Raw genomic sequence first — 20,587 nt, 5'->3', positions numbered from 1 at the left:
CATTTGCCCGCTGGCGACATGAGGCGACAAGTCAGTTGGAAACTCATTTTGGAGTTCCCGCACAACACTGTAACTCCACACGCCCACAAGGATAGACATTGGGCACCAGTCAGATAGCACAGTGACCTCAGCGGTTGCCCATGATATCTGTATGCAGCCTGCTGTGGCAGGGTCGATTCCTGGCAAGGTCAACTCAGCCCCTCATCCTTCCAAGGTCCATACATTGACTACTGCTCTCTGGGGTAATAATGTCTTCTGCTATTTCAGTGCTCTGAGACTTATGGGTGTGTAGCGCTGTATAAGAAATACATTATTATTATTGTGATTCCTGCAGAGCGTGAGTACTCCAACAGACGGAGTTCTATTTTCCTGTGGCTTGCCGGGCAATGACACACATAACACGGGACAAACATGGTTCAAAAGGAAGGCTTTATTTGATAATTTATCAGGGAAAGGGTTGGACCATATGCCCATAGGAATAAGGGAAAACTACAAATAATAAAGATCTTCCTAGCAAGTGTCACGGGGAAGGGGGGGGGGCAAATTATTTTTTTCAGGGGCCAGTCACGACCAAGGACGAGTATCCAAATATCCAAGTCATAAAGGTCTTAACCTATGCTTAACAGTCCTTGTCCATCCTAGTCTACAAAACAAAGACCCGCATTCTATTCCTAACAAGCTCCTTGCCTCCCGGGTATCCTAAGCTATAGCACAAAATATTGCAAGGATTGGCCAACAAAACAGTTCACAAACCCTACTCTCAAATGTCCAACCCTAGTCTAATGCGGCAAAACAGAAAATATCTTCTCTGGTGTTTCTTCCAGGACGTAAGCACAGTCTGGACCCTTATTCCCTCTTCCTGCTTTGACAATACCACTTAAGACCTCTGGTACGTGTTAGGCCTCTCAGGTTTCCTCTACCAGGCTTCAGCTTAGCCCTGTTGCTTCCAGTCATAGGTCTCCTCCAGACCTCTGGTTTGTTAGCGTTCACTTTAGGTGCCTGCCAGACCCTGGGCTTTTCAGTGTTCACTATCAGCTGCTTCCAGGTCTTGGGGTTTTCTGCATCCACTTTAGTAACAATGAGTATTTCTCAACACCTCCTTCAGGGATCCTTTAGGCAGATGTTATTCTGTTACCCTCCTTCCCGGGGTCTCTTCTCTTGTAAGTCTTTAAGAGGTGAATTGCATTTTATTAGACTGTGTGTGGGAGTTCTCCTACAACGTAGACACCTGGGGAATAATCATAATATGAACTGGTGTCTCACTGCAACAATGTTTCAAACAAATACTTAAACTACAAGGGCTTGGACAAGGCAAAGACAATCTTGGACAGCAAAGTTATGCAAAAATAAATTTTTTATTATAATATATATCTACATCACAATTTCACCATATCTGTGTAAACATTATACAGCTTGTATATACACATTTGATCTGCAAGGAAAGCAAGGGGCAGGGCAAAGCATGTATGAAAATATAAAGTGCAAAGTGTAATTCAATTAAATGTACTATATAGGTTCATAATAAATCACCTACCCTACCTGCAATCTTTGTGTAATTGCAGATACTGATAAATGTTAAAACTTCATACAGTAATTAACCATAAAAAGGCAATTTACCATTCGGTCTCTGATCACTTGTCTCAGAATACATACAATGCAGTCTACTGTTGACTCAAGGTTGTTCACAAATATGTTGATCTTTCCTATTTTTCCAAAGAACTTCCCTTATCTAAGTTTCGACTGAATGGCATCTAGGGCTACAAAAGCGCTGATGCCCATTTTCTTCAGGACTGGACTGTCATTGACTAACAGAAAATAAAAATGTTTTCGCAGGCCACCTTCATAAGTAGTCCTTGACACAATCTAAAAAACACACAAAACATGACATTTTAATATTCAGCACAACCCAACTGGCAATACAATCTCAAAGCCTGTCAATAGCTCCTAACGAAGAAGTGGCATACCAATAACTATAGAGGTAAGACTTCCATTAGAACTTGGTATTCGTTAGTGATAGACGCGCCGTATGGAGGATCTGCCCCCATGGGCCCCGAAAAGGTAAGTAAATCATCCTTATAGTGAGGATTTAGATGTGTTATCAGTATTTGCTTACGTCTGAGTAACAAGCGTATGCCCCTACCAACAACATGCATTTGGTTATGTGTCATCCGCCACCACCGCCGCAATTGGCGGCTTCTTCCACGTTGGAGACTGCAACCCGGACGAAAGGGTTTTTAGTCCTTCCTTTGTTTCTGGTCCGGGCCCATTGGCCGGACGCAGGGTGTTATCTTCTCCCTCTACCCGGAAGTCGCTGCGTTTCAACCTCTCGCTGATTTCGCTCCAGCGCTCCTGGTTCCTTTGCTCTGCTTGGCCCCGCTTGATCCCTCCGCTTGCCTCGGCTTACAAAGCGGATCTTGGTGCCTTCTAGTGTCACTCTCCTAGCGATACTATTTTCCTGTCTTTTCTCCCTCCTCTGCCGCTTCCTTCGCGGTACCCTTTCTCCCTCCGCTTCCCTCGCTGTAGCTGCCTCTGCGGCGTGCGTTTTTTGGCTGCTCTCTCCCTCCGTGGCAGTAAGGTTCTCCTGCTTCTCTTCCTGCTGCCTTTCTCCTTTTCTGGGAACTGTTTGCTTCCTTTCTCTGGGCCGTGTTCCTCAGTCCACTCAGTACCTACTAGCCGCCTTTTCACAGCTGCCTGCTCCTACTTCATAGGACTGTCTCGCCTTCCTACGGAGTACTTCTCGACCCTTCAGCTACCGGTCTCATCTTCGTTGGACTCCACCGTACCTGCATTTTGGAATGTGTCTTCTCCAGCCTTGCCTGCGTGGATCTTCCAGACCGCAACGATCACTCTGCATCCTCAAGGTTTTCTTTTCCCCGTGTGGGTTTTTCCCTTTTTTCGGCTTGTTTCCGGAAAAGGAGTCCCGGAACTGCTGTCCATTCAGCGGTAACTGTGGCTTGCTTCCGTGACAGGCAAGTGCCTCTAAAAAAGGAAAGAGACTACCTGAGTCGGCGAACCTACAAGGCACAGACAACTCAGGAAGTTCAGGTGAGGAGAGTGTGGAGGTACAGGGGAGAGACGTGGTTCGACAGCACGAACAGTCACAGATTGAAACGCCAAAGGTTATCAGAATGTCTGCTGAGGAACAAGTCCAGGAACTATGGAAGGCTTTCCAAGCAATGTCTCTGGAGTTACAGGGTGTCAAGACTGAGAACGCCCTCCTTAAACAGATGGTAGCAGCCAGGGAAGCTTCCCACCATCCAGAACTACCCCCCATGGCTCTTTCGTCTGGAAAGTTTGATGGTTCACCCAAGAGAGTAAGAGTTCTTAGAGGCCTGTCCTGTGCCATCTACTTTACCTTCAGACCCCACATGTTTTCAACAGATCAGGCCAAGTTGGGGTTTCTTATCTCCAATATGACAGGGAACGCATTAACCTGGGCCACTCCCTTGGTGACAAGTGGAAATGCCATCCTGCAAGATTTCTCTGGGTTTCAGAGCCTTTTGAAGCAGACCTTTGAACGTCCCGAATTATCTTTCACTGCCTGCGAAGATTTGCTTGACGTAAGACAAGGCTCTCTAGATGTACTGTCTTACATCTCCTCCTTCAAGATGCTGGCGGCAGGTACCGGGTGGCCCGAACAGGCGCAGTATGCTGTTTTCAGGAGGGGTTTGAGAGAAGAGATCAAGGATGAGTTGGCCAGATCTCCCCGCTCTCCCACGTTCTCAGATCTCCCGGCAGCTGCTCTCCACATTTAGCACCGTCTCCAAGAGAGAAGGACTGAATGCCGAAAACAAAGAGGATCAGGAATTCCAGTGGACCCCCCTTCACACTCATCCTCTGGGCGCTCCTCTTCTAACCCTGCCGACGAACCGATGCAGATCGGCGCCACAAGAGCACCCCTGTCATCGGCAGAAAGAAGACGAAGAAGAGAGAAAGGAGTGTGTGCATACTGCGGTTCCGATCAACACGTCCTAAAAGACTGCTCGGAATTACCAGAGAAGAAGGCGGGAAACGATTACCCTCGGCGCCAATAGAGACCAGTGTCCGGGGGAATTCAGAATTTTTTCATCGTCCCTATGTTACTCTATCTGTGTCAGCATCAGATTCCCAAGATGATTCCAGACTGATGGTAACATCGGTTAGCCTTAACATCAAGGGTAAATCTGTAGAAACCATGGCCTTACTGGATTGCGGAGCAGACGGAAACTTTGTGGATACTCTATGGGCAGATAAAATGAAACTGACCCGGATAGCCCGGAAGGAGGGTCAGAAAGTGGAAGGAGTTGACGGTACCCCTTTGTCCTCCGGGCTCATTACTCATACCACCGAGCAACTGTCTTTAGTCATCAACAGACACACAGAGGTCCTTCAATTCGACATCATCTGGGCCGCTCATTTTACCATAATCTTAGGAATCCCGTGGCTTCGCAGGCACAATCCTCACATCAACTGGACCGAGAACCAACTGAGTTTCGGTTCCCCATATTGTGCTGCCAACTGTCTTCCGTCAGAAGCTAGGAAAGATCCACAGTCTGTCAGGATTCTCTCGAACGATCATGTGGGGATTCACACTCTCCCTAATTTTTGTGCAGAATTTACTCAAGTATTCCAAGAGAGCCTTCACGCCCGACTACCACCTCACCGGCCAGAAGACTGCTCAATTGATCTCGAACCCAATGCTCTGGTTCCATTTGGGCGAATGTTCTCCCTTACCCATTCAGAAAAGAGGGTACTAAGGAACTATCTTGACACTAATATGGAGAATGGGCTGATCCAACCTTCGAAGTCTCCCGCCGGAGCCTCCTTATTCTTCATCAAAAATAAGGACAGCACTGACCTCAGACCCTGCATAGACTACAGGGGTCTTAATAAGGTGACCGTCAGAGATCGATATCCTATGGCGCTCATAACCGACATCATCAAGGTGGTGCAAGGAGCTCGGGTATTCACCAAGTTGGATCTCAGGAACGCATATCACTTGCTACGCATTGCCGAAGGGGATGAATGGAAAACAGCTTTTCACACCCCTTACGGTCTCTATGAGTATAGAGTTATGCCATTCGGTTTGGTGAATGCTCCAGCGGCTTTTCAGAGATTCATGGATAGGATGTTCTCAGATCTGCTTTCAGTCTCCGTCATAATCTACCTTGACGACATCCTTGTATTCTCCTCTACCATAAAGGAACACGTGAAACACGTTACTCAGGTATTGTCTCGTCTCCAGGAGAATCAGTTACTTGTCAAAGCTGAAAAATGCAGGTTTGCGGTTTCTTCGGTGCACTATCTAGGCTTCATTCTTTCCGAAGAAGGGGTTGCCATGGATCAGACCAAGGTTGAAGCTATTCTCAACTGGCCGGCACCTACCTCCATACGAGAGGTACAAAGATTCCTGGGCCTAGCTAACTACTACCGAAGGTTCATCTCTAACTTTTCTGAAGTGGTGTATCCCATTACGCGACTGCTCAAGAAAGAGGCATTCCCGTTTTCCTGGTCAGACGAGGCCGGAAAGAGTTTCAGTCATCTTAAAAGTCTTTTCTGCTCTGCTCCAATTCTGCAACATCCAGATCAGACACAACCATTTATTCTGGAAACGGACGCTTCAGCAGTCGCGGTAGGAGCCGTTCTTCTTCAGGCCATGCAGGGTGTGGAACATCTGGTGGCCTATCTGTCAAAAACTCTTTCTCCCAGCCAACTCAATTACTCTGTGCTGGAAAAGGAACTGCTGGCCATGAAACTTGCCTGTGAATAGTGGCGTCATCTGCTAATGGGGGCCAGACATCAATTCCTGATCAGAACTGATCACAAGAATCTCAAGGTTCTTCAAGAGATGGAGTGTTCAAATTCCAGACAGGCCAAGTGGGCTCATCTTTTTGCACAGTTCGAATTCCAGGTCACATATATCCCTGGATCCCAGAATAGTCTGGCAGATGCTTTGTCCCGCAAAGACTCCATTAAAGAGCACACAGCGATCAGGAAGGAGTCCATGTTTAATCGTAATCAGATTCTGGCTTGCATCGGATCTTTCCTTCAAGATGTTAAGACGGCCCTAGTTCAGGAAGGACCCCGATTGTCCTTACGCTCCACTTCCCCCTTTCAACAAAAAGGGGACTGGCTTTTCTACAAGAGAAAACTGTACATCCCTAAGGGCCCTCTACGCACTAAGATCTTGAAGTGGAGCCATGTCTCTTGCTCGGCCGGTCATAGAAGAGCCGATAACACTCTTGAGCTCCTTTCCAGAACTTTTCTGTGGCCCAACGCGAAGAAGGAGACCTATTAATATGTTAAAGCCTGCCCAATTTGTGCCAGAGCCAAATATCGCCTGGGTAAACCTATAGGTCTGTTGACTCAAGTCGAACTGCCTGCTCATCCTTGGGGGCTAATCTCCACCGATTTCATAGTCGATCTGCCAGTCTCTGAGTCCTACACTTGTATCATGGTTACGGTGGATGCTTTCTCCAAACTGGCTCGTTTCTCCCCTCTTCCAGGTCTACCCACTGCGGCCAAAATGGCAGAAGTTTTTTCTCGAGACATCTTTAAGCTGCATGGTCTACCCGATAAGATAATTTCTGATCGGGGAAGCCAGTATATCTCAAAGTTTTGGACGGCCTTGTGCAACCGGTTGGGCATTGAGAGGGCTCTGTCTTTGGGTTTTCACCCAGAATCCAATGGTCAGACGGAACGACTCAACGCTACACTAGAACAATACTTACGGTGCTACATCACCCAACACCAAGACAACTGGGTCTCTTTGCTTCCAACGTCTGAGTTCTCGTATAACAACACCAGGCACTCTGCCACCGGACTCTCTCCTTTTTTCTGTACTTTTTTCTGTACTTATCCATCCCCATTCAGTGTTTCCAGAGGTTCCCGGGTACACCAATTCCCCGGGTGCGGAGGAAGTCTTAGGAAACATCAAGGAAGCTCAAACTTCTGCTATCCGGAGTTTGGAGGCTAGCAGAAAACGGTCCAAATCCAGCGCAGATTGACACCGCAAGGATTGTCCGGCTTGGGAGCCTGGTGATCAGGTGTGGCTATCCACCCGGTTTCTGCCCAGATGGACACAGCCTTCTAAACTATCCCCTCGATTTCTAGGACCTTTCCTCATTCTTTCCAAGGTTAATCCGGTTGCGTATCGCCTCCGGCTCCCTTTCTCTCTTCGCCGTATTCACCCTGTTTTTCATTCTTCTCTTCTCAAACCTTACTATCCTGATCTGCACCTTCAGCCCATCCCAAAGTCTGCTCCAACTCAGTCCCCGGAGTCAGAGGAGTATGAGGTATCTCGTACCCGCGATTCCAGGTTTTATCGCGGACGTCTAGAATACCTTTTGTCCTGGAAGGGATACCCTGAGTCGGAGGACTCATGGGAACCGGCTTCACAGGTTCATGCTCCGAGATTGTTAGCCCTGTTTCACCGCCGTCACCCAGGGAAACCCGGGCGGTTAGGTGGAGAGGAGGGCATACTGTCATCCGCCACCACCGTCGCAATTGGCGGCTTCTTCCACGTTGGAGACTGCAACCCGGACGAAAGGGTTTTTAGTCCTTCCTTTGTTTCTGGTCCGGGCCCATTGGCCGGACGCAGGGCTGCCGGTTGTTATCTTCTCCCTCTACCCGGAAGTTGCTGCGTTTCAACCTCTCGCTGATTTCACACCAGCGCTCCTGGTTCCTTCGCTCTGCTTGGCCCCGCTTGATCCCTCCGCTTGCCTTGGCTTACGAAGCGGATCTTGGTGCCTTCTAGTGTCGCTCTCCTAGCGATACTATTTTCCTGTCTTTTCTCCCTCCTCTGCCGCTTCCTTCGCGGTACCCTTTCTCCCGCCGCTTCCCTCGCTGTAGCTGCCTCTGCGGCGTGCGTTTTTTCTCTCTTCTCCTCGCTAGTCGCTCTCTCCCTCTGCGGCAGTAAAGTTCTCCTGCTTCTCTTCCCACTGCCTTTCTCCTTTTCTGGGAACTGTTTGCTTCCTTTCTCTGGGCCGTGTTCCTCGGTCCACTCAGTACCTACTAGCTGCCTTTTCACAGTTGCCTGCTCCTACTTCATAGGACTGTCTCGCCTTCCTACGGAGTACTTCTCGACCCTTCAGCTACCGGTCTCATCTTCGTTGGACTCCACCGTACCTGCATTTTGGACTGTGTCTTCTCCAGCCTTGCCTGCGTGGATCTTCCAGACTGCAACGATCACTCTGCATCGTCAAGGTTTTTTTTCCCCTGTGTGGGTTTTTCCCTTTTTTCGCCTTGTTTCCGGAAAAGGAGTCCCGGAACTGCTGTCCATTCAGCAGTAACTGTGGCTTCCTTCCGTGACAGGCAAGTGCCCCTAAAAAAGGAAAGAGACTACCTAAGTCGGCGGAACCTACAAGACACAGACAACTCAGGAAGTTCAGGTGAGGAGAGTGTGGAGGTACAGGGGAGAGACGTGGTTCGACAGCACAAACAGTCACATTATGTCCCGGCGGAGGGCAAGCAATCCGCTTGGCTCGCCTCGCGTTTTTGAAAGGCGGAGGGCAAGCAACACGCTGTGTGCGCGTCGCGCTTTTGATAGATGTTTTTGCTTGGTGCAAGATTGGACTTGTTAAGTATACGCAGCTGTATATATTGAATCCAGAGGTTTCCATGGCATTTAATACTTGCCTACCACTTTATTATATGAACATAGGATTGCCTCTGTCTTTATAAAGTTGGGGGGCTTTAATTTATCCACACCCAGTATTTCAGTGGATGCGTTTAAGTTTGCCTCATCTCATGTTGTCCTGGACTAGGATGAGCTCGAGCTTTGACGACCATTCTGACTTAAGTGCCTATTCATCAGCTAAACAGAGGATGTTTTGCAGAAGTAGGATCTTGATGTACTCCTAAGATTTGCGATGGGAGCGTCATCTGGAAATGTGGCTTCGATGTGTGTAGCAATTATACTTCCTTAGTTCATTTTAAATTTTGTAACAATGACATAATTATAAATACATTTGTATCCGGGCCAGGGTAAGACATTTCAAGTTGCAAGCTACTAGTCAGGCATGAAAGGCTATTTACCAGCTCATTTCTCCACATACACACAGCACACCATTTCTTACAAGCCCAGAATCAATCTTTACTAGCCAAAGGCTAGTTTCTAGTGCACATTTGTGGTCCCGTTTGTATATTCTCTTTTGAAGTGTGGTCTACAATATGCATACACATAGTTGACAAATGAAGTTAGAAATACATGAAAGCAACAGCTGTTGCCTCATGACTGGTTCATTAGAATTGAGCATCTGCATTAAAGTATTGGGGTTGCAGATGTTCGGTTTTTTAGTTTTGTTTCCCGGCAACCCCTCTTTCATTAACCCAGGTCCTGTCTCTATTGGTTCTTTTTTTACATAAGAAACGATGACAGTGCAACCTTTTAAAGGAAGAAAATAGTTCTGTAAAATGTTACAGAAACTCAAAAGTTGCAACATTTTAGCGAAGTATCTCTATTTTGTCCAAAATGATGAATGAGTGTCGCAGAATCTAGCTTCAAGGAAAGAAAATGCCTTTTTTAATCAAGAACTGTATGCTCTCGGGCGTACTCTGGCACTTGACTGCCGGGGCCGAAATATAAACTGATACTCAATTATGCATGTAGGATATTATTGCCCCTGAGAGAATGTCATGAGGCCTCCTAGCCAATCAGAGAGCTCAGAAGGCAGGCCATTTCTCTTGGTATTGCCCGCATTCCGAGCTTTTTGAGTAGCGGGAGGTCGCCATCTTCCCTCTCGGGGAATAAGTTGTACCCCTTATTTAGTATTAAAGGAGCACTATGTTTAAAATTTGAAGAGGATGGTGAATTTGAAGCAGAACATGCAAATTACTGATGGAGCCATCATTGGCACAGGTCAGGTTTTAGCACAAAAAAAGAATGGAGTGCAAAAAACTACTTTGTGGACATTCAAAAAATAACTACTGAAAAACAGAACACATTTTTCCCAAAATGGAGCGCCCGCTAAAACATCGAACAGACAGTTTAAAAGCAAGCTTTGGCAAAGCTGATAGCGTTGGCCTCTGTAAAAACCTTTCCCATGCATTACTGCACATTATATAAGACCCTTAAACAGTAATTGAATGGCTTCTCCTTCAGAGAGTAGGCCAATGGCAGCATGGAAATGATCAAACCACTGGGCAATGTCAGATTGGACGCAACCTGCAAGGTGAGTTTGACGCAGAGAAGAGCTAATTCAACCTCTAGAGGATAGAGAACTCGCCTCATAAGAGAGTATGATTGATTGATGGATTGCTTGAGATATTTGTAAACACGCACACAACAAACCAAATCCAATCCTGGCGCAGTTGGAATGTGTCATCAAAACGAAAGTGTAATAGCCAATCACATGATGGCATAGGCATGAGACCTCCCCCACCAATCTGTATGGGTAGACCACCTCTCCCGGCAGGCAATGTAGGCGTGCTCGCCCACCATCCCTCATAGGCAGTGTATGAATGGCTACCATTGGGCTGTATCGGAATTACATCTCCTCTAATAAGGTGTTATGGGCATGATGCCTCTATGTAAAAGACAATAAACATTTGACACGGCAGTATAGGCACGCTACCTCGCCTCATAGGCAGTATTTGGTTGGTGACCTTTGGGCTGTATAGATATAACACCTACTCTAATAAGGTGTTATGGCATGAAATATTGATTTAAAAGACAATAATCGTTTGACCAGGCACTATAGGTACGTTAATTCCCTGGCATAAGACAGTACAGATATAACACAGTCTTTATTTTGCAATACAGGTATGATGCCGTCACCTACAGGCAGGATAGGTATGGCATTTCCTTCCATCTGACATTAGTGGCATGATCACCACCTGATAGTATGGGTATGCTACCTCCTCCATCCGGCCATATAGGTATGACCCCATTCAGCAATGTTGGCCCCCATTAGATCGTAAAGATGACAATGACTCCCATTAGGCTGAGTAAGTATGACCCTGTATGGTGAGTAAAAGTAATGAAAAATGTGGGAAAGTACCATAAAGGACAAGGGGCACTGTGAGCAACGGTTGGCAAAGGGATGGGTGTGAGGAATTAAAAGGGACAGGGAGCACTACAACAAACAGGAGGGTACTCCTTAACACAAATGTGGGGAGCGTGAGGGGGTACAGGGAGGGGCAGAGAATGCCTTGGTATCTGGGAAAACACTTTGAGGGGCTGGGAGAATGCAGGAGGCACAGTGAGGGACAGGAAACAGTCAAAGGCACCTAGTGGGTCATGGTGCACAATGATGGTTAGGGCGATTAGAGCGCTGTGTCAAACAAAGTTTAATTTATGCGTCAGCTTGTTTCCATGTAGGCAAAGAGGTACATGACCAGCTCAGGAGTAGAGAGGTGCAGAGATTGTGAGTGGTTTAGGGGCAGGACGGTGCTCTAACCCGATCTGCTGCCACTGCACTTGAATTATCTGAACCCAGCTGGTACGATCTGAGTCTGATCTGAGTATGGCCCAAGTGGAAGTTGAAGATGGCAATTGGCCAGGAAGCAGGAACACAACCCAGTGAGATACTCGTCAGAGGTCGTCATGAAGAGACTTGAGGCCAACAGGGTACAGGAATACTTTAAAGCCTGGACAACACAATGAATATTGTATTGACGCTTTGGTGGGTGGAGAATGGTGTTGGAAACCCTTCGTTAACTCCCACCTCCTTCTCAGGTCCTGCCCTCTCCTCCTGCTCCTCTATACCTCCTTTCACCACCTTCTCCTCTTCAGGTCTTACTCCCTGTTAGGCAAGATTTGGAGCAGTACCCTTTGGGTGCACTACAACAACCTTGTCCTCCTGGCAATAGGAACCCAACATTTGGCATAAGTCTGCACTACACAGGTTGGTAGCGTGATTGAGCAGCCAGGCTTATTTCAAGAGGGGTCAATGTGAGCAGTAGGGGAGTTACACAGAGATTCACATGACAAGTATTAAAATAAACTTTTACACAAGGTTTCTTGATTAAACAATTATTAATGTATTTAACAGTTTGAGTAAGCCTTCTTCAGAAGGGGCAATATAATAGTAACACGCAAATACACTCCAAATACACACTTCTAATGTTTCTAAATCAGCAAATACCCATTTGGGATGGCACACAGACACTTCCTACGCCCTCAGGTGACTTAAACATCTAGGACACTGTGGACATTAATATATCACTGTTGCATCTAGAACAATACTTAGGAATATGTTAAAGAAAAAGGTTATTAGAATAAAACAAGAGATCTCACAAATATTCTTCAGCAGGTAAGTACATTTGGAAACCCCCAATGAAAAGTAAGTTAACCCATTCCTGGAAGGAAGACCAAACACTAAATCAAAGGGAAGAAGAGTCATTCAGGGAGCCAGGCCAGGCCAGGCCAAAGTCAATTGGACAAAAGTCTAGGTGAGCTAAAGCAATTCTTGCAGGTAGGTAAAAGTCTTGCACAATGTTTTAGAAGTCTTTGTAGAAAAGGAGAAATCAAAGTAGGGCCACACGCTGATTAGGCTTGTGAGGTAAAGGAGCTGTTAGCAACTCTACAGAAGTAACCAATACAAGTCTCAACTTAGAACAAGTGAGGATACACAACAAGAGGTAAGTTCTCTTAGACTGTACAGTACCTTTGGTTAGAAGGAGTGGTTCCAGCTGGCTTCTGTTCCTGTGCAGCTCTGCATGTTTCTCCCATTCAATCCAGCCTCGCTGTCAGTCACCCATCAGGGTGACTGTCCTTGTCGGACAGCCAGCCGGCCAATCACCTATGAGTGCATCCCTGTCTCCTGGGATTCTAAGCACAGGGAGTTTCGGGCACCTCCCTCACTTCCTGCCCCCACCATACACCCTGGAGCCAGATGCAGGCTTCACTCATGTATCCCACCAAAGAAAAAACAAACAAAGGGACCAAACCTGGTTTGGCGTGCAGAGTAAATGTCAAGAAGGACCTTTCCACAAAGAAATGGCGTAAAAAGAAGCCCGGAGCCATTTTGACAAGAATGGCACTCTTGGGTGCTTTGCTGCAGCTGCGAATGCAGCCCACGGTAAAAGCACACCACAGTAGTTCAAATTAAACCGCTGCCACCAGCCATTCATCGAGGAAAGGGTAACATACAATTGTTACATGAGAAACTAGACAAAGAGAATGCTAAGTAACCCCTCCAACATCCTTTTGTAAGATAGTGTGTGCTGGGTCCAGAAAGTTATAATTTAAGTCAAGTCAATTTCACTTCACTGCTCTTGGAAACAGGAGTTTATCCAAGAGAAGGTATTTAAAGCGTTGGGAAATCTGAAAGACTTCCCTGTGTCACTGCACTGATGGTGCTGTGTGGTACAATGTAAAAGATGATGCCTATGGAGTTTGTCAGACTCCACAACCAAAAGAAAAACAGTGTTCAAATCATAGCAAAAATACATGAGAGAGTGGGAAAAAGGGTCTCACTCTCTCCAGGTTAAAAATTCAAGTCCTCAAAATCCAACAAAGTTGCTGGGGGTCTCTAAGGTAGCGACAAATAGTCACATTTCAGAGAATTCTCCTTAGCACTCCCTTGTCAAACCTGCTCCCTTCAACCCCCTCTGCTTGACGAGCTTTTTCTTTCTCCAGCTGCTGCTAAACCCACTTCTTCTCTTTTACATCTCTGCCCTGTTGGGTGCGCATTATATATACCGCTCTTATGCACTAGGTATTCTTTGAGGGTTTGTATATGTGTGTGATTTTCTGTACTAAAAATTGATTGTCTGATTTCAAATATATATACAATAATTGTCTTTAATTGAGGATCAATGGGCTTGAGCCCCTTCTGGACCACGGCTTTAAAAAGCTGGTCGCCACGATGGACTGTTCTTGTGTCTTATGCATGCGTGGTTGTGCAGAGGCTCTGTGCTAGTCCTGGGAAATCAGCCTCACTCCGCACCAACTTTTATGGTGTCTGCATTTTCTGTTGCAATCTTTGTACAATGCTGCCTGGGTGGAATCACATTTTGCTGCTGTAGAACAAAGACCATTTCCCGACCCTGGGGCCTCCATTTCAGGGACTACTGAACAAGTATCCTTGATGCTGATTATCAGCAGACTTTGTCTCTTAAAGGGCCAGATTTTGAGGTGTAGTAAATGTGGCCAACTCTGACCCAGGTGTTGGTTTGGCCAGAGGATCTCCCATGCCACCCCTGACCCCTGCACCATGGAACAGGATATGACGCCCAGCCCAATGGTCACATTTCCCCTACACCTATGGTCAGGCAGCAGGCATGCCTACACTACCCAAAGACTTAGGCCCTCATTACAAGTTTGCTGGTATCCCAATGGTAATTCTGGCAGGATACCAGCAAACTGACCTATTGTTTCCGCTACCCAGAATTACCGGGATATACAGGTGGGGGAAAGGGCGGGAAATCCCCATTCCATGGAGTCATACATGACTCCATGGAGGGGATTGCCAGTATTTATGGTGCCGGTAATACCGGCTGATTTTTGCCGGTGGGGGCTTGATTTACCTCTGGCTCTTAGCTGAAGGTAAATCAGTGAACCACCAACGGCAAACCTGTAGTTTGCCGGTCTGGAATAAGTGCCGGTCATGGAAATACTGGCACTTTTACTGGCATTTTTCCCAGCCCAGCAAACTTGTTATGAGGGCCTTAATAGAGAAGAACACCAGAAGACAATGCAAGGCTTGCTGAGACCCCCAATGGCAAAATTATGCCCAGAATCCTGAGGCTCTGGACTTCATAACAAGCAGTGTTCATCTCCGGTCTATCTATATAACTAGCTCGGATGAGCTATAAGAGCACCCAACTACTTGCTCGCCTTTCCTGCACAAGGACAAGATCCGATAGCTGGAAGAGAAGACCTATGGGAAATGTGATACTGTACAGCTGAGCGAGCCCAACTACTGCAACTGTAAACCTTAACCAGGTTCCAGTCTGTGGAGGCACCAATGTCCGGTGCCCTCACCCCCCTAGAATCAAAGGTAATCATCCTACCTTGTCTTTGTCAACGGGTGCCATTCCACCATTAACAAAACCATGTCCTTATTGGACTAGAGGGCCTGCACCCAGCAATATTGACTGCAATGTATGGTACTCATCAGCTCTGACATCTTCCAGGATTTATTTGTCTTTTCCACACCATGAAAGACAGAAGAGACCCGCTCCAGAAATGAAGCATAAAGCCACCTGATGCAGAGAGTCCCTAACACTAGAAGCTGAGTGGTTAAAAGTTCCAGCCATAAACATTTTTACCACAAGGCATCCTTTTGAGGATTGGAGATGTTCCTTTAGGAAATGAAGTTTAACAGAAATGTCTTCTCTTCGGACATCAGACCCATAGGAGTATAGATTGTAATTGGGCTGTAATATACACGCATCCCAAATGTTTGCAGTAGGCAGAAACCATGACACCATAGATTTCCATACACACCCACAGTAACAATGCTCAACATCAGTGCCATCTCTAGCAATACCATTCAGCCATCATTTGGCTAAGACATTGTCCCTGGCCTAGATGAGTACTGCAGTTGGATTGGAAATCCTGCATGGGTGTATGGACGCCCTCCCTATGAAGACGTATAGAGAGAAAATAGTTCAGAGAGGCCCTGAACATGCATTTAACCCTAATGGTTAGTGACTCTTCAATTCATAGTCCCTGTTTGTATGACAGAATGCCATCTGCAAAGGTGTACTCTCCTGAGATGTGTCTGTAGTAAAAATACATAGGTGGCAATCTTGAAAGTACAGGAAAGATGGAATTGGTTTCCGGCTATTGTCTAACAGTAGGTAATCATGGCAGACCAGTTTGCATGGCCTTTGATATGCAACCAAGCTCTGTTACAGAGTCATATAATTTCTCGGTTGCATGTAAGGGGTTTTGCCAAACTAGCACCTGACACTAAGATCTCTCAAGTGGTCAGAGAACAAACTATTGTTCTGCTGCCGTAAACCTGTGCCGTGGACACACAGTTATGGAATGGGTACCACACTTTCCAGCAGCCTACTACCAGTCTGAACGATGGTAGACCTTCTGGTGGCTTTTGTACAGCAAAGCAATTAACAACAGCTCTGGAATCACTGGGAAAAATGTCTCGACGGGAATAAGGGGTATGTTGGCGGTGGAAATAGGGTTCTCGATTAAATCTATACTGAAACAAGTATTCATTATAAATATTTACTGGCACCCCTTTCATTCAAATCTAAGGTTCTTTGTTGATACAATTGGTGGTATTTTGGAGGCCAATAAGGCTGGGGAACCTGAGGGTGAAATTCTGTTAGCGGGAGATTGGAACTCAAATTGTTTGTCTTTGGGAAAATGCTTGGTCACTGACACAAATTGGGAATCATGCTATAACATAAAGTAGTGGGAGCAGGGTAGAATTTGTAGGGAATTTTGTTATTATATGGCTTATATGGCACAGAGAAGGGTCAATCTCCTGGCTTGTTTATGGTAGCATTCTTGGAACCATTTTTCTACCTTTGTATTAACTGCACTGTTGTTAATTCATTGTACAGTGATCATTGTATCTTAACTGCGCAATTTAATGTGAAATTGACGATGCCGGTACAAGCGAAATGTTTGATTTTTGGCGCTCTACCACGCTGAGCTACAAGTTAAGGGTTTTGTCTGCAGAAACATTTCCTACATTTATGACTAAACAAATTGTAGATGTGTGTGGTAAGACTGTATTCCGTGGACCTTTACAACATGTACATGTTTATAATGAATGTGTACAATTAAGGAAAAAGCCAAAAAGACAAGCTATTAGGAAGGTGCATGTTGATAACCAAGATCATACTCAAAAAAGTGTCCCGATTAAAAAAGAAAAACAAACCTATACAAATTGGTTAAGAGCCCATAGACATTTAATGGCACAGAGGGATGGGGAGTGTAGGTTTGAGGCTATTCTGCAGCACAATGGGAAACATGTTTGGTGTTTGGTGCATAATAAAGGGTCTCTGAGTACAGAGGTGCTCACTAATCCTATATCGGAACATCTCTGGACGGCCACGGACGACATAAAAACTGGATGCTGTGTGCCACTAAATATACAACAACATTCTAACAAAGGAGAATTATCTGGAATGATTGAAAGCAATGTTATAAACAAAACTATTTTTAAACAGAAATAAAGTTACTAAACTTGCTTTGCGCTCATTAGTTCTAAAGATGATAGAAGCATTTGCTGGAAAGGATTTCCCCTTCATAACTAATAACATAATGTTTCTCGCTTATCTCAAGAACGCCATTGTGGCTAGTGGGCACCTTACCATAATGTGTGGGGAAAACTTTTAAAGATTGGGCTGAACCCATAAGAAACCCTTGGAGTCTGCTTAGCAGAGGATGATCTGTCAGAGGGAAAGATAGATGTAGATAGAGCCCTTATTCTTACGGAGGAAGAATATAGTCAGAGCTAAAGCAGCATGGGAGATCTGGCACATGAATTTTTGATTCTCCCTACATGCTTAGCTTTGCAGAAATTCTATTGCGAGCCATGCACTCAGAGTTTGGACAGTCCTATAGGGAGAGTGCCCTTGTAGATCTTAGCAGGAGGATTGGATGCCATGGATCCACCGTTAGGATCCAGCTATACCTGGAATACGAGCCACTCATTCTGCTGGTTATTTGTTGGAGCCGTCAACATATCAAATTCACCTTCCACAAGTGTAAAGACACCAGATCCAAGGAGGAAGAGGGACCCTTTCCTTAATGTCCCTTGGACACGTAACGGACACATACTAAAAGAAATGTGAACCTTTTCGTTGAAATGAGGACAAAGAGTAGGAGGACAGTGTGCCTGGAAGTGCCTGAGCATGCTTCAACCAGCTGGGAAAGTGGAGAAGAGTGCTGCAGGTCTGAGTGGGGCTTTGGAGGAAATCGCTACTATCCTAAAGTCCAAAATCATTCCCCCTTGGACTTGCTGTTGCTTATCAATACATACAATGAATTTTACTGGGTTCCTTGCCATTGAGCTATGCTGAACTGCATTCGAGCCGCAAGACTGCTACATACATCTGACTGTCTTCTGAGCTTCGAGTTACTGCTATACTTGTTGAACAAACTTAGAAAGCCGTTCAAGCTATCCTGGTTTGAAGCTATTCACATTGTGATCGAGCAACTTAAAATCACTCCCCATTTTAAGACATATTTTGTTTAATTGTTTTGTTATTTATTTACATGCAGGAGGAACAATGCTCTTTGGATCACAAAAGAACAAACAATAGATAAGAAATCCTATTTGACAGTAAGTAGTGAGCTTCTTACAATTGGGTGAGTTTGAGTGACATTCTGACCAGGTTGTGGAGAGGAGTAAATGGAACAGTCACCGGCGACATACATAGATTAAAGGGATGGTCTAGTAAAAATTTTTATTTAAAAAATAGATAGGCCGCATAAAAAAAAAATACTAGCATCCTCTGTTTTAAAACTTCCTATGTAAAATTTTGAGCTATTCAAGCTCAAAATTCGAAAAAGCAAGCACATGGGCGCAGCCATTTTGTGAAATGGAGGCCCTCCTGTGCTGGCTTTTGCTTTTGCGGCACTAATGAAGGAAAAGCCAGCCAACTGTAGTAAACAAAGTCTACCGCTGGGTGGCTTTCCCTTCATTAGTTCCGGGACTCGGAGGACGCGGACCGGAGACCAGAGCAGGAAATCTGCAGCTGAATCTCAGTAAGTGCAATTTATTTTTTTTACAAAAAATAAGCACTAGCTGCGGTTTTTTTCTAAGTTTTCCGGGCTGGAGGAGCCCGGAAAACTTAGAAATAAAACCGCAGCTTTAAAAACGTTGTATTTATGTTTGCGGTCGCCTTTGAAGCGACCGCAAACATAAATACAACGTTATTGTGTTGGAAAACGCTGCGGTTTTTCTTTCCAAGTTTCGGAGGAGCATGAGAAACTTGGAAAGAAAAACCGCAGCGTTTTCCAACACAACCGCGTGTGTTTCTGCCTGCTGTGGCTATCACTTTGAGTCTCCGGTGCTCCCAAAAAAACCGCAGCTAGTGCTTTTTTCTGCTGGTCATACTTTGCGTGTTGTGAGAGGAGCCATACCATGCTCCCTACCAACATCTCCACATTGATTATGTTGATATGATCCAGGTATGCCAGGGCTACCGCTACATGATATTGGTTGTGTGCCCGTTTTCCAATGGATCGAAACTGGTCCCTCATACCCCGATGCCCTGAGGGCTGCAAAATTCCTCATTAGAGTGGTGTTCCCATGATGGGGTGGGTGTGAGGTCCTGCGGTCTGACAATGGACCTCATTTTGTGAATGAGACTTTTGAGCATATCACAACCCTACCGGAGATACAGCCTAACTCTCCTGTGCTTATCACCCACAAAGGAACGGATTGTATGAGCGCCTGAACGGCCTGCTCAAAGAGAAAATAGCAAAAATAAAAGCAACTTTGAAAAAAGGATGGCTCCACTGTCTATCCTTAGCTCTGTTCGTATTGCGCAATCAGCAATGGTCTGACCACCATTTAACGCCCCATGAGGTGGTAACAGGATGATGCATGTAACTTCCCCTGTCTCCTCCCACTAGAGCCTTTACAGATGCAAATGCCACTGCCAATTTTTGCCATGATGGAATGTATGAATATGTAGCTTCTTTGATGACTAGTGTGTCTTTTATTTCTCATCAACTGCAGGGGGAGAGGCCAAAGAACAGTGAAGACGACAACAGCACCAATAGATCAAAAGACTTTTTAAAAACGCTGCTATATCTGGGGGACACTGTTTTACTCCGGAGCTTTGTGCAGCCATGGTTTAAACCGCGTTTCGATGGACCATTTATTGCTGAAAAGGCAACAGACAAAGCAGTGAAAATTTTCAAAAGAAAATTGCAAGAGAAAAAGGTCTGGAACTATATTGGAGATGTCAAGCCCTGCAGAGGTGAGGCCTCTTCTGGGATAAAAGAAGACGATTTGATGCAAGAAGAAGATAAAGGCAAAGAAGAAGAATCACAACCGTGAGTGACTCGATCCAAGACAAGAGAGCTAGAAAAGGATAATACACATAAAGTTAGGTACACTGTCTTTTCTTACACAAAGAATTAATATAGATACTAAATAGACTGTTTTTCCATATGATATTCCAACGATGTAACTCATTTCAACAATGCTTTATTAATTTTGTAATACGAAGATAGTCGGAGCGCATGATTCCTCCATGCATTTCTGTTGTATGTAGCACACACATACCCACAATTGACAAGTGGACACCCATCTATTTTCACTTTACTTGGGGATCCTAGAAAACATATAGTGTGGGAGAGATTGTTTTATGCAGCACTTGCCCAATATTGCCAAATAGATGTAGAGCTTGAATTAACACACACTAACAAGATAACAACTCATTTTTTAGGCTTTGCAGCATCGATCAACAAACATCTGGAGCATCGCAAGGCGACGAGATGGGGAACGTAATATGAACTGTCGTGATAATGTTTTGTGTTTTCTGCTGTTTCTTCTTCTTTACACTCTTTGTTTTAAGAAGATTGGTGTTTCCACATGCACAAGCTTTGGCCCCTACTAACTTTGCCCCAGTCCATGCTGTCACAGAAGCCATGTCCAGGCAGGCAGTGAGCACTGCTTAAGAGGTAAGAAGAGCTAGGCACATTGCAGAGGTAGATTTCAATCGGGTA

General features: G+C 45.4%; 1 protein-coding gene across 1 annotated transcript in view; it reads right to left on the bottom strand.

Annotated features, from left to right (window-relative positions):
- LOC138567884 (otoancorin-like) overlaps positions 1-20,587 on the bottom strand; it is a 701,441-nt gene that overhangs the window by 527,177 nt on the left and 153,677 nt on the right. The gene's annotated exons all lie outside the window — the stretch shown is intronic.

This window comes from Ambystoma mexicanum, chromosome 2p, assembly GCF_040938575.1.
Source record: "Ambystoma mexicanum isolate Mex_15411 chromosome 2p, UKY_AmexF1_1, whole genome shotgun sequence".
Taxonomy (NCBI): Eukaryota; Metazoa; Chordata; class Amphibia; order Caudata; family Ambystomatidae; genus Ambystoma; species Ambystoma mexicanum.
The sequence above is the reverse complement of the archived record's forward strand: the minus strand, read 5'-3'. Positions and strand labels throughout refer to the sequence as shown.